This window comes from Myotis brandtii, unplaced genomic scaffold (genome assembly GCF_000412655.1).
Source record: "Myotis brandtii unplaced genomic scaffold, ASM41265v1 scaffold363, whole genome shotgun sequence".
In the NCBI taxonomy this organism is placed as follows: Eukaryota; Metazoa; Chordata; class Mammalia; order Chiroptera; family Vespertilionidae; genus Myotis; species Myotis brandtii.
Genome location: NW_005363938.1, coordinates 1,114,444 through 1,127,091, shown reverse-complemented (window position 1 = coordinate 1,127,091; position 12,648 = coordinate 1,114,444). Strand labels below are relative to the sequence as shown.

The following is a 12,648-nucleotide window of genomic DNA, read 5'->3' as shown; positions in this document are numbered from 1 at the left end:
CCCCTCCCCCGCACGCCCGGGGCTGTGTCTCCGGAGACCCCACGGCCTGGTCCGGAGGCGTGTCTGGAACCCGGGAGCAGGCGGGACTCCCGCTCGCCGGCGTCTCAGAGCCTGGGGTTCGAAACCCAGCTCTGGCAGTCTCTCCGCGACCTCGGACGACCGGCCTCGGAGCCTCAGTTTCCCCGCCAGGGCGAGGCACCCCGGAGGCGGAGGTATGGTGGCAGTTCTTACTACGACCCCCGGTCCGTCCGCGGCTGCCCTGCACCGAGCAGGCGCGCTGCCGTGTTGCTAATGGAACGAAAGCTTCTGAAATTGAAAGCCCAAACTCCCCTACCCCCCGGTTGCCTGTGTGGCCCGGGGACCCGCAGCATCACCTGGCGGCTCGTTAGAAGCGCGCTTTCTCCCGCTCGCCCGGACCTGCAGCCCAGCAACTTGGGTTCCCACAAGGCCTCCAGGCCACGCTGTGCGCGCGACAGGCTGAGTCCCAAGCATGTTTCTGTTTATGTATTCAAACGTGCCCCTTTATTTTTAGCCAAATGGGATGATTTTACAGTTCTCTGCACTCTGATTTTTCATGAATTAATGTCTGATGTGTTAACATACAATGGCTTGTAGTGCATAATACAATATAATCACAATAAATCATAGCATATATTATGAAATATAATTCCATTCTATTCGTTAATGTGAATAATACAATATTGTATAGTAAATTATACACATACTAGTAGCAGTATATACTGTAATATACTGTGCATGAGCACGTTACCTTTATGCTCTTTGGTAGCTGCATGGTTTTCTAGTGAGTGGCTTTATCACAGTTGATTTAATCAGTTTCTGGGAGTTAGGCCTTGGGTTGTCCGCAGCTTTTTTGCTGCACAGAGCATTCTGCTGCATGTGTCTTGGCCGCCTGGCACCAGTGATGCTGGTAGGGTATAGGGAGACGTTAAAAACGTCCACAGCCCACCAGGCAGCTATGTCGGCAAACAGGAAACTTAAAAATACCAGGAAGTTGTGCTCACCAAGTTGCTTTAAATGTCAAGGTTTGGGCAGTTGAGTGGGGAAGGCCCTGACATTTACCCTCAGACAGGAGCCCTGAGACACTGCACCTGGGGTGATTGAGATCAGCATGCAAACCTCACTGCAGCTCTCTAATGAAAAAGAAGAAATACTACTATTTAAAATATGCGTTACTGAGCGCTGCTTCTGACTAGTTGATAAAATTGGTTCTACTGTCCCCTCCTTTCTTTGGTGTTCACCGCACTGTTGAAATGATTGCGCAGAAGTGACAGGGGCTTATAAAAAGTGAAAAGAAATTAGCAAACGAGAGAACATTGCATGAGCTGAACCCAGAACTAACTGGCAGGTGAAATGCGAGTCTAACAGGCACTTTTATCAGCTTTGTCTTCTGAGGGGATGGAGGGAGCTGAATGATAAAGGTGCAGTTGCACCTGGATGGGCAGGTGGGATGCCGAAGGTATGCAGGGTCTGGGGGGCCCTGAGGGAGGCTCATTCTCTAACTCTCTGTGAGTCCTAAAGTAGAGAGCACAGGTGCTGGGAGTTCTGACCCTACTTATCTTACAGGGTAAGGAGCCCTGCGAGGCCACAGATCTTGGACACCTGGATGGAGGAGCTGCATGTCTTGACTCCAGCGTCTTAGAGTGATGCTTGCACAGGGTAGGTCCCTAAAAAGTATTGCAGTTTGTTGGATATTCTGGATACAAGGCTTTTGTCAGATGTATTGTGAATATTTTTCTCCTTCTCTGTGGCTTGCCTATTTGTTTTCTTCTTAATGGTTTCTTTCAAACTGCTGAAGTTTTAAATTTTGATGAAGTCCAATTTATCACTGTTTTCCTCTTGGGCTTTTTGTGTCCTTTCTAAGAAATCTCTGTCTACCTAGGTCACGAAGGTTTTCTCCTAGAATTTTGATTATTTTAGCTTTTATGTTTTGATCTGCGATCTGTTTTGAGTTAACTTTTGTGTGTGGTGTGAAGTAGGGCTTGCTGTTAAATTTTCCCCATACGGATATCCAGCACCATTTATTGCAATGATTGTCCTCTTCTCATGGAATTGCTGTGGTACATTTGTTAAAATTCAGTTGACTGTTTACGTGTGATGTGTTTCTGGAGTTTGTGTTGGTTTCCATTGATGTGTATGCCCGTTTTTATGCCAATTATCACATAGTCTTGACTATTGTATTTTATGGGGAGTACTGAAATCAAGTATTGTAAATCTTCCAACTTTGTCCTTCTTTTATAAAATTGTTTTGCCTGTTCTAGTCCTTTGCATTTCTGTATAATTCTTAGAATCAGCTCATCAGTTCTATGAAATGCCGGCTGGGATTTTGATTGGGATTGCACTGAATCTATAGATTGGGATTGCACTGAATCTATAGATTGGGATTGCATTGGGAAAGTTGCTGTCTTAACTCTGCTGAGTCCTCCTGTCCATTAATATTTCAGTTGTTTGTTGCTGGTGCCAATGAGTCTTGAATTATCAATTCATTTCTTTAGCATTTCATTATGTGAGTTTCCCCTGTTTTCAATGGGAGAGTAGCTGGAATATTCGTGGTAACTGTGTTCGCCTCCCTTGGCTCTCTATCCAAGCCCCGATCCCTGTCACATGTAGGAATCATGTGGGCCCCCCGCAGGACTCCCCAAGGTAAGGTGTGAAGCAAGACATGTAGCCTGTGTAACTACTGTGACAAAATTCAGAAGAAGCAAAGGTCTCTCCGCTTAGAAAGAGATTTAATGATTGTTTTAACACTCTTAACAGATCATGCCGACTGTACATAAAATGTTAAGATGAAAAGTAAATTTTCCTGCAGAAAAATGACAGTTGTACAGAATGCCCGGTATCTCCTCAACAACTCAATCTCAGAACCTTCAACTTTGGAAAGTGTGCTCTCATTGGCTCATTCTGGAGCCAGAATGAGATCAAGTTGGCAGCTAGGAATAATGCAGTTTTTAGTTCTTTCTTTTTTCCCTTTTGTATTTTCAGATAAACTTTAAAAGGTCAACCAGATCTGAGATACAAATTGGCAGGCAGAGTTGACAGTTATCTTATGTATATAAAAAGCAGTAGACAGTGACAGAGAATAAAACTGCTGTTTCTCTTATTATTGGATCTGCATTTAGCAGAGCATTCCTATTCTCCCAGCTCTCACTTCCCCCTACTCCTCCCTCCTTTTCAAAGTGACCATATTATCGGTTTATTTTGGATTTTTCCATTTATTTTTCTTTGCTTTTCTGTTGATACATGTTTATACAAAGGGAATGTAGTGTCTTGGGTGAGATATTTCTCCCCACAAATGGTATTATATTGTACATGTTTTTTGATGTCTTTAAAAAAAATATGTTTTTATTGATTTTAGAGAGAGAAGAAAGGAGAGGAAGAGGAGAGAGAAATAGAAACATCAATGAGAGAGATACATCAACACGCCTCCTGCACACCCCTTGCTGGGGAGTGAGCCCACGACCCAGGCATATGCCCTGACGAGGAACTGAACCCTGACCTCCTGGTACATGGGTTGATGCTCAACCATCGAGCCAACATCAGGCAGGCTTTTTTTTTTTTTTAAGTCTACAAAGCATCGGAAGGTCCAGCCCTATGATTCCCTATTCCTTTTAACTGCTGCGTTCTAGTCCAGTGGGTGAAGTAGCAGAGTTTTTACAAAATCCCCTATTGCTGACTACCTAGGTTGTTTCTGATTTTTCTTTTTAAAAAATATTTCTATTGATTTCAGAGAGGAAGGGAGAGGGAGGGAGAGATAGAAACATTAATGATGAGAGAGACTCATTGATCGGTTGCCTCCTGCAGGGCCCAAACTGGGGATTAAGCCCGCAACCCAGGCACATGGCCTGACTGGGAATCGAACCATGACCTCCTGGTTCCTAGGTCGATGCTCAACCACTGAGCCATGCCAGCTGGGCCTGACTTCTCTTTATCATGAACACAGCTGCTCTTGCATCTTTGCACACATGTGAGGGTCCTTTAGCATAGACATCAGGGTCATTGCTTTCCCAAGATAACTTTTCTCTTGCATTTTAGCAGCCTTGAGAAAACGGTCCTGCAAATACCTGCTTGCTAGTAATTGAAGCAGCCATCAGTGTCACTGGGCAACAGGAGTGACACTTGCTCTTGCTTGAGTCTCTCCTTTTTAACTTTGTGTGGAGTTGGTTGGGGGAGGCAGCGACAATGAGCCACCCATTTAGTGCGACGGCGTGGCTCAGGTCTACCGAATGGGTAGAGACCAAACTGAACAGATTTCTTGTGTTGTTTTCAGTATTATGAGCTTGTAAGAAACAATATGTGAATGTCCCAGATTGGTTCCTTCACCTGTTACTACTTTCTATAAAGTGGCACCAACAACTCATACATGGATGATACACATGGTGTGTGTTTCTCAGTACAGCAAAGAATCATTTCTTTTCCTGTAGACTTATTACTATTATATGATATTTCAAAAACTCAGTCTTTACACATATTAACCAGGAAGTCATTTTGGCAGACAGATTGATAGTGACCTTTAGCTAGGCCTTCTATGTTAAGATTATTTGTTTCATAAAGGACACTTGACCTAATGGATTGCAATTTTTTTTAAACCAGTGCAGAGCTTTGATGAATTAATGCTTGCCAGTGGTCCCTATTCCACATACATTGCGTTCTCTCTTTTAAAATCTAGGAGTTAAAGTAGCATATACATGGTTAATGATGTTTCTCATTGATGTTTCTATCTCTCTATCCAAAATAAATAAAAACATATTTAAAAAAGAAATAAATATGTATTATAAAGTGGAAAGTGAATATTTAAAAGTGCCATTTCCCATGATCAGACACCAGTTACCATATTCCCACCGTTTGGCATGGGTGGTGGTTATTCCCAGGTTTGTGCGTGGCAACTTGAAAAAGATAAATGGGTGGAAGGAATGGGAGCAAATGTGCGGATAAATGGATTTATAGAGAACATACCGTCCACATTTCCCCTGTGACGTGGCTTCAGTGCTATTACATGGTAAATGTACATGTGAAACTCGGATGTAAAAATGTTTAACACGAGATGCAACATGTTCCTTTCATAGACATCTTAGGATTTTTTTTAAAATATATTTTATTGATTTTTTACAGAGAGGAAGGGAGAGGGACAGAGAGTTAGAAACATCGATCAGCTGCCTCCTGCACACCTCCCACTGGGGATGTGCCCGCAACCAAGGTACATGCCATTGACCGGGATCGAACCTGGGACCTTTCAGTCCACAGGCCGACGCTCTATCCACTGAGCCAAACCGGTTACGGCATAGACATCTTAGAATTTCTTATATGGAAACATGAATAAGAGTTCCAGAAACATTTTGTTGTTGTGTGCCATTTCGGGGTTCTTACAAAGCTGTCACTGTGTTTCTTGCGACGCTTTCTGCCTCTGTAGCTGCTTGTTGGGTGTCAGCAAGGTGCCCTGGAAGTGTGAATGGCTTTCTCTCACGTTTACCTCTGTGTGCTTGCCAGTTGTCACAATATATTAGTGAGCACTATTTAATCCTGTGTTATCTTAAAAATAACACAAGGGAAAATATTTAGAGAAAGTGTGCACACTACAGCCAGACCTCAGCTTATCTATAATAATAAAAGTGTAATATGGTAATTAGACCAGATGTCCTTCCTGACGAAGCCCGGGCTGCGAGGGAAGCCGGTGCCAGCAGCCAGGGGAAGGGAGGCCTACTCTTGCACGAATTTTGTGCATCGGGCCTCTAGTCTCAAAAAAAAGCCACTAGTTCCATTCAGGTAAAGTGCTTGTGGAATCCAGGGTGGCTTCTTTCTTTTGAATGGGTTGTTTGATTTATTTGTGTTTTTTTTTCATGCCTTTTGTAATTCTTCTTTCCCACCCTCACAAAACCACCATTCTGCTCTCTGTCACTTCATGTTAGTTTGCATATCCTAGAATTTTATGTAAATGGGATTAAACAATATGGTGGGGTTTTTTTTTGGTTTGTTTTTGGCTTCTTTCACTCAGCATAATTATTTCGAGATTCATCCATATTGTACATTATTGTGTAGCAAGAATTCATTCCTTGTCATCACGGAGTGGTGTGGACATTTGAGTTGTTTCCTGTTTTAGGCGATTACAAGTAGAGCTCTGAACATTCACGTACAAACCTTTGAAAGGACATTAAACGGCTTTTATTCCTCTTGGGTAAATACATAGGAGTGAAATGCCCGGATCCTCCCTTTTTCTTTTAAAGAAACTGACAAATTGTTTCCCAAAGTGGTGGTGCCATTTTGTATTCCCACCAGCTTTAGAGGAGAGTTCCAGTTCCTCTACATCTTGCCAATACTTGGCTACGGTCCATCTTCTTATTTAGCCATGTAACAGGTATGCAGTGGTATCTCATTTTGGTTTTAATTTGCATTTTTTAAATGACTAATGATGTTGAGTATTTTTGTGTGTGTTTATTTACAATTTATCTCTCTTCTTTAGAGAAGTGTCTGTTCGAATCCTTTATGCATTTTTATTGGGTTGTTTTCTTATTATTGAGTTTTCAAAGTTCTCCATGTATTCTGGGTACAAATCCTTCATCAGATAAATGATTTTCAAATATTTTCTCCCGGTTTGTGACTCTTAATGGTGTTTTTTTTGTGTTTTGTTTTGTTTTTAGAGCAGAAGTTTTAAATTTTGATAAAATCCTATTTATTTATTCCTTCATGCATCACTCTTGTTATACCTAAGATAGCTTTGCCTAACGGAAAGTCACAAAGGTTTTTTCCTATGTTTTTCTCTGGAAGTTTTATAATTTTAGATTTTACATTTAGGCTTATGAAATAAATGTCATATTTTGTTAAATGCTTTTTCTATGTCAATTGAGATGATCATGGTTTTTTAATTTCTTAGTTTAAGGTAAATTACATTGATTTTTCAAATGTTAAATCATCCCTACATTTCTTGGACAAACTCCACTTGGTCAGGATGTGTTATCTGTTTTATATATTGTTGGATCCATTTTTCTAAATGTTAGTAATTTTGCATGCTCATGAAGGATATTGGTCAGTAATTTTCTTTTCTAGTAATGTCTTTGTCTGGCTTTGGTATCAGGGTAATATTGGCATCATTGAATAAGTTGGGAAGAATTCTCTCCTTTTTCGTTTTCTAGAAGAATCTCTGTAGAATTGGTGTTATTTCTTCCTTAACTGATGGGTAGAATTCTCCAGGGAAGCCATTTGGGCCTGGGATCTTCCTTGTGAAAGGTTTTCACCATTGCCCTGCTGGTGTGACTCAGTTGGTTGAGCCTTATCCCAGGCACCAAGAGGTTGCTGGTTGGATTCCTGCTCAGGGCACATGCCCGGGTTGTGGGCTTGTGTTTGCCAGTTGTCATGATATATTAGCGAGCACTATTTAATCCTATGTTATCTTAAAAATAGCACAAGGGAAATATTTAGAGAAAGTATAAACACTACAGCCAAACCTCAGCTTATCTCAAATAAAAACCACTAGTTCCATTCAGATAAAAATACCCAATAGGGCGTTTTTGCACACTAGGGCTGTGCAGGTGGCAGCCAATCAATGTTTTTCTCTCATTGATGTTTCTATCTCTCTCCTCCTTTCTCTCTCTCTCTCTCTCTCTGTCTCTGTCTCTCTCTCTCTCTCTCTCTCTCTCCCTCCCTCCCTCCCTCTCCCCCTCCCTCAAAAAAAATCAATAAAAACTTATTTTTTTTAAAAAGGTTTTCATTATTAATTCAAGCTCTTCTATAGATATAGGACTAATCAGGTTATCAATTTATTCTAAGTGAGTTTTTATAGTTTGTATCTTTCAGGGAAATTGTTTCACCTAAGTTGTTGAATTTATTGATATGGAAGTTTTTCATACTATTACTGCCTTATTATCCATTTCATATTTGCAGACTCTATAGTGACATCACCTCCCTCATTCCTGATATTGGTAATTGTGTCCTCTCTTCATTTTTCTGATTTGTCTTTTAATAAAGGTTCTTCAATTTTACTGATCTTCCCTGGGACCACCTTCTAGTTCCATTGATTTTTCTCTAGTACTTTTCTGTTTTCTATTTCATTGATTTCTGCTCTGACCTTGGTCATTTACTTTTTTCTACTTTAGCTTTAATTTGCCTTTATATTTTTAGTTGTTTTTTTTAAGGTGGACACTGAGGCCATTGATTTGAGACCATTCTTTTTTAATAAAGGCATCTAGTGCTGTAAATTTTCCTTCATGTACTACTGTACCAGCATATCACACCTTTGGATATGTTTTTATTTTCATTCAGTTCAAAATACTTTTGACTTATTTTTTGATTCACAGGTTACTTAAAAGGGTATTCTTTAGTTTCCTGATATTTGGGGAGTTTTAAAAAGACCTTCCTTTTGTTGATTTCTAATTTAATTCTATTGTGATAGGGAAATGTGTTATTTGAAAAGAATGTGTATTCTGCTGTTGTTGGATGAAGTGTTCTATATATGTCAATAAGGTCAGATTAGTTGCTAGTATTATTAAATCTTTAAAAAATCCTTTCTAATTTTCTGTTGACTTATTCTACCAATTACTGAGAGAGGATATTGAAATCTTTGGCTATAATTGTGGATTTGTTGCTCTCTCCTCCTTGAGTTCTGTAATTTTTTGTTTCATGCAGCTTGAATCTGTTCTATCTGTTCTTAGGTTAAACATTTAAAATTCTTTTGACTTCTTGATGAGTTTATCATTATGAAATGACTTCCTTTATCCTGGTAATATTCCTTTCTCTTAAATCTATGAAATTTTGTATGATATAAATATAGCTACTCCAACAATTGATTAGTATTAGCATGGTATACCTTTTTCTATATATTTACTTTTAACCTATATTTGTGCATTTATATTTTAAATGTATTTTTGTTGTTGTTATTGTTAATCATCACCTGAGAATATATATTTTTTAAAAAATCAATGGAAAATATTTTTATTGATTTCAGAGAGGAAGGGAGAGGGAGAGAGAGATAGAAACATCAGTGATGAGAGAGAATCATTGATCAGCAGCTTCCTGCATGGCTCCACACTGGGGATCGAGCACACAACCATGCCCTGACTAGGAATTGACCGTGACCTCCTGGATCATAGGTGGATACCCAACCACTGAGCCACACCAGCTGGGCTCCATTGAGTTTTTAAAAATTGTTTAAAGTATTACATATGTCTCCTTTTCCCCCCATTGACCCCTTCCTGACCACTCCCACCCCCCAGGACAAGCCCCCACCGCCCCAGTGTCCATGTCCATTGGTTATGCTAATATGCATGCATACAAGTCCTTGGTTGATCTCTTACCCCCTCCCGCCACCCCAGCCTTCCCTCTGAGGTTTGACAGTCTGTTCGGTGTTTCTCTGTCTCTGGATCTGTTTTTGTTCATCAGTTTATGTTGTTCATTATATTCCACAAATGAGTGAGATCATGTGATATTTATCTTTCTCTGACTGGCTTATTTCACTTAGCATAATGTTCTCCAGGTCCATCCATGCTGTTGCAAATGGTAAAAGTTCCTTCTTTTTTATAGCAGTGTAGTATTCCATTGTGTAGATGTACCATAGTTTTTAAATCCACTTATCTGCTGATGGGCACTTAGGCTGTTTCCAAATCTTTTTAAAGAGAGTGGAAGAGAGGGAGGGTTGGGGGGAGGGGAGAGAGAGAGAGAGCAAGCACCCAACAGGGGGTAGAGATCAAACCTGCAGCTGATGCATGGGCTGATGCTCTAACCACTGAGCAACCCTGACCAGGGCTAAAATGTATTTTTTAAGGCAGCATACATTTTGCTTTTATAGCCATCCTGAAAATATCTACCTTTTAATTGGTTTATTTAAACCATTCACATTTAATGAGACTATTGATATGGTTATTAAAAATTTTTAAATGTTTTTATTGATTAAAAAATATTTTTACTGATTTCAGAGAGGAAGAGAAAGGGAGAAATAGAAATGTCAATGATGAGAGAGAATCACTGTTGGGCTGCCTCCTGCACACCCCCTACTGGGGATCAAGTCGGTAACCGGGTCACGTGCCTTGACTGGGAATTGAATTGGTGACCTATTGGTGTATGGGATGATGCGCAACCAGATTTAAATTTATCATCTTACTATTTACTTTCTATTTCTTCTATATGCTTTTTGTTCCCTTTTTTCTCTTTTTATCTATCTTTTCACTTCTTGAGATTTTATGGTTCCATTTACCCCCTTGCTTGGCTTATTAGCTATAACTCTTCGTTTTATTAGTTTCGTGTTTGCTGTAGGATTCATAATACACATTTTTAATTCACCATGGTCTACCACTAAGTGATATTATACCACTTCACATCTCATACAAACATTTCACAATAGTATACTCCCATTTCCCCACCAGAGTTTTATGCTATTGTTGTTATATTTTACTTTCACATATGCTATAAATCCCACACAACATTGTTGTCATTTTAGTTAAACAGTAAGTTATCCTTTAGGAGACTGACATGTACTTATTTATAGAGTTACCATTTCTGGTGCTTTTCACTTCTTTGTGAAGATCCAGACTTCCATCTGGTATTGTTTTCCTTCTGTCTGAAGGATTTCCTTTAACATTTCTTGTTTGTTTTTTAAATCTTTATTGTTGAAAGTATTACATATGTCCCCCTTTTCCCCCTGTTGACACCTTCCAGCCCACCCCTGCCCCCACCCCAGGCCTTCACCACACTATTGTCTGTGCTCATGGGTTGTGCATATATGCATACAAATTCTTTGGTTGATCTCTTCCCACCCACCCCTGCCTTCCCTCTGAGATTTGACAGTCTGTTCCATGCTTCTATGTCTCTGGATCTCTTTTACTCATCAATTTATTTTATTCATTGGATTCTACATATGAGGGAGGTCATATGATACTTGCCTTTCTCTGATTGGCTTATCTCACTTAGCATAATATTCTCCAGGTCCCTCCATGCTGTCTCAAAGGGTAAGAGATCCTTCTTTTTTACTGCATATTATTCCATGGTGTAAATGTACCACAGCTTTTTTAATCCACTCATTCACTGATGGGCACTTGGCTTTTTCTAGATCTTAGCTATTGTAAGTTGCACTGCTATGAACGTAGGGGTGCATATATTCTTTCTGATTGGTGTTTCAGGTTTCTTAGGATATATTCCTAGAAGTGGGATCACTAGGTCAAATGGCAGTTTCATATTTAATGTTTTGAGGAAATTCCATACTGTTTTCCATAGTGGTGGCATTAGTCTGCATTCCCACCAGCAGTGTTCTAGGGTCCCCTTTTCTCCACATCCTTGCCAGCACTTGTCATTTGTTGATTTGTTGGTGCTAGCCATTCTGACAGGTGTGAGGTGATACCCTATTGACCTTTTAATATGTTTCTCTCTGATGATTAGTGATTTTGAGCATTTTTTCATATGTCTCTTGGCCATCTGTATGTCCACTTTGGAGAAGTGTCTAAGTCCTTTGCCCATTTTTAAATTGGATTGTTTGTCTTTTATTAAGTTGTACGAGTTCCTTGTATATTTTGGATATTAACCCTTTACCAGATGTATCATTGGCAAATATGTTCTCCCTTAACATTTCTTGTTGTAAGAATCTGAAGATTTGTTTCAGCTTTTATATGTTTGATAAAGTCTGCCTTCATTTTTGAAAAATATTTTCTCAGGTTATAGGACTTGAGATTAAGAGCTCTCTCTCTTTTCTTTTTTCTTTGGTATTTTAAAGATGGTGCTCCACTACCTTCTAGCTTGCATTATTTCCAACAAGAAATCTGCCATAATCCTTACCTTTTCTCCATTATACACAGCATGTCTTTTTTCCTCTGACTGTGTTTAAAAAAAAGTTTAAAGGTGATAAAATACACATAATATAAATTTTACCATCTTAACCATTTTAAGTGTACAGTTCAGTGGCGTTAAATACATTCACATTGTGCATCATCATCTATCTCCAGAATTATTTTTATCTTACACTAGAGGCCCAGTGCATGGATTTGTGCACTGGTGGGGTCCCTCGGCCTTGCCTGCGGGGATTGAGTGAAACCAGGTCTCCGACATACCCTGAGGGGTCCCAGATTGTGAGAAGGTGCAGGCCAGGTCGAGTACCCCACTGGTGCACAACTGGGGCCAGGGAGGGGCTGTGGGAGGGCTCCAGGGCGTGTCTGGCCCATCTCACCCAGTCCCAATTGACCAGACTCCAGCAGCAGGCTAACCTACCAGTTGGAGTGTCTGCCCCCTGGTAGTCAGTGGGTGTCATAGCTGGTTGAATGGTTGAACAAATGGTTGGACACTTAGCATATTAGGCTTTTATTATATAGGACTAGAGGCCCGGTGCACAAAAATTTGTGCACTGGTGGGGGGGGTGTCCCTCAGCCCCACTTGTGCCCTCTCACAGTCTGGGACCCCTCGGGAGATAACGACCTGCTAGCTTAGGCCCGCTCCCGGGTGGCAGAGGGCAGGTCCAATCCCTAGGTGCCTGCCCCGCAGCCCCTGGTCGGGCTCAGAGCAGGGCCGATTGGGGAGTTGGGGCGCCGCCCCCTGTCATGCACAGAGCAGGGCGGATCGGGAGGTTGCGATGCCACCCCAGTCACGCTCAGGGTAGGGCCAATTGGGGGGTTGGGGCGCTGCCCTCTGTCACACTCAAGGCAGGGTCGATAGGGAGGTTGTGGC

The 12,648-nt window shown here is 40.8% G+C and overlaps 1 long non-coding RNA gene across 2 annotated transcripts in view; it reads left to right on the top strand.

Moving 5' to 3' along the window:
• Positions 1 to 6: 6 nt before the first annotated feature.
• Positions 7 to 12,648, top strand: part of LOC102242069 — an 86,511-nt gene continuing 73,869 nt past the window's right edge. For both annotated transcript variants that reach the window (XR_001363248.1, XR_001363249.1), the window contains exons 1-2: positions 7 to 212; positions 1,585 to 1,677. This is a non-coding gene — a long non-coding RNA (uncharacterized LOC102242069). The remainder of the gene's footprint in view (positions 213 to 1,584; positions 1,678 to 12,648) is intronic.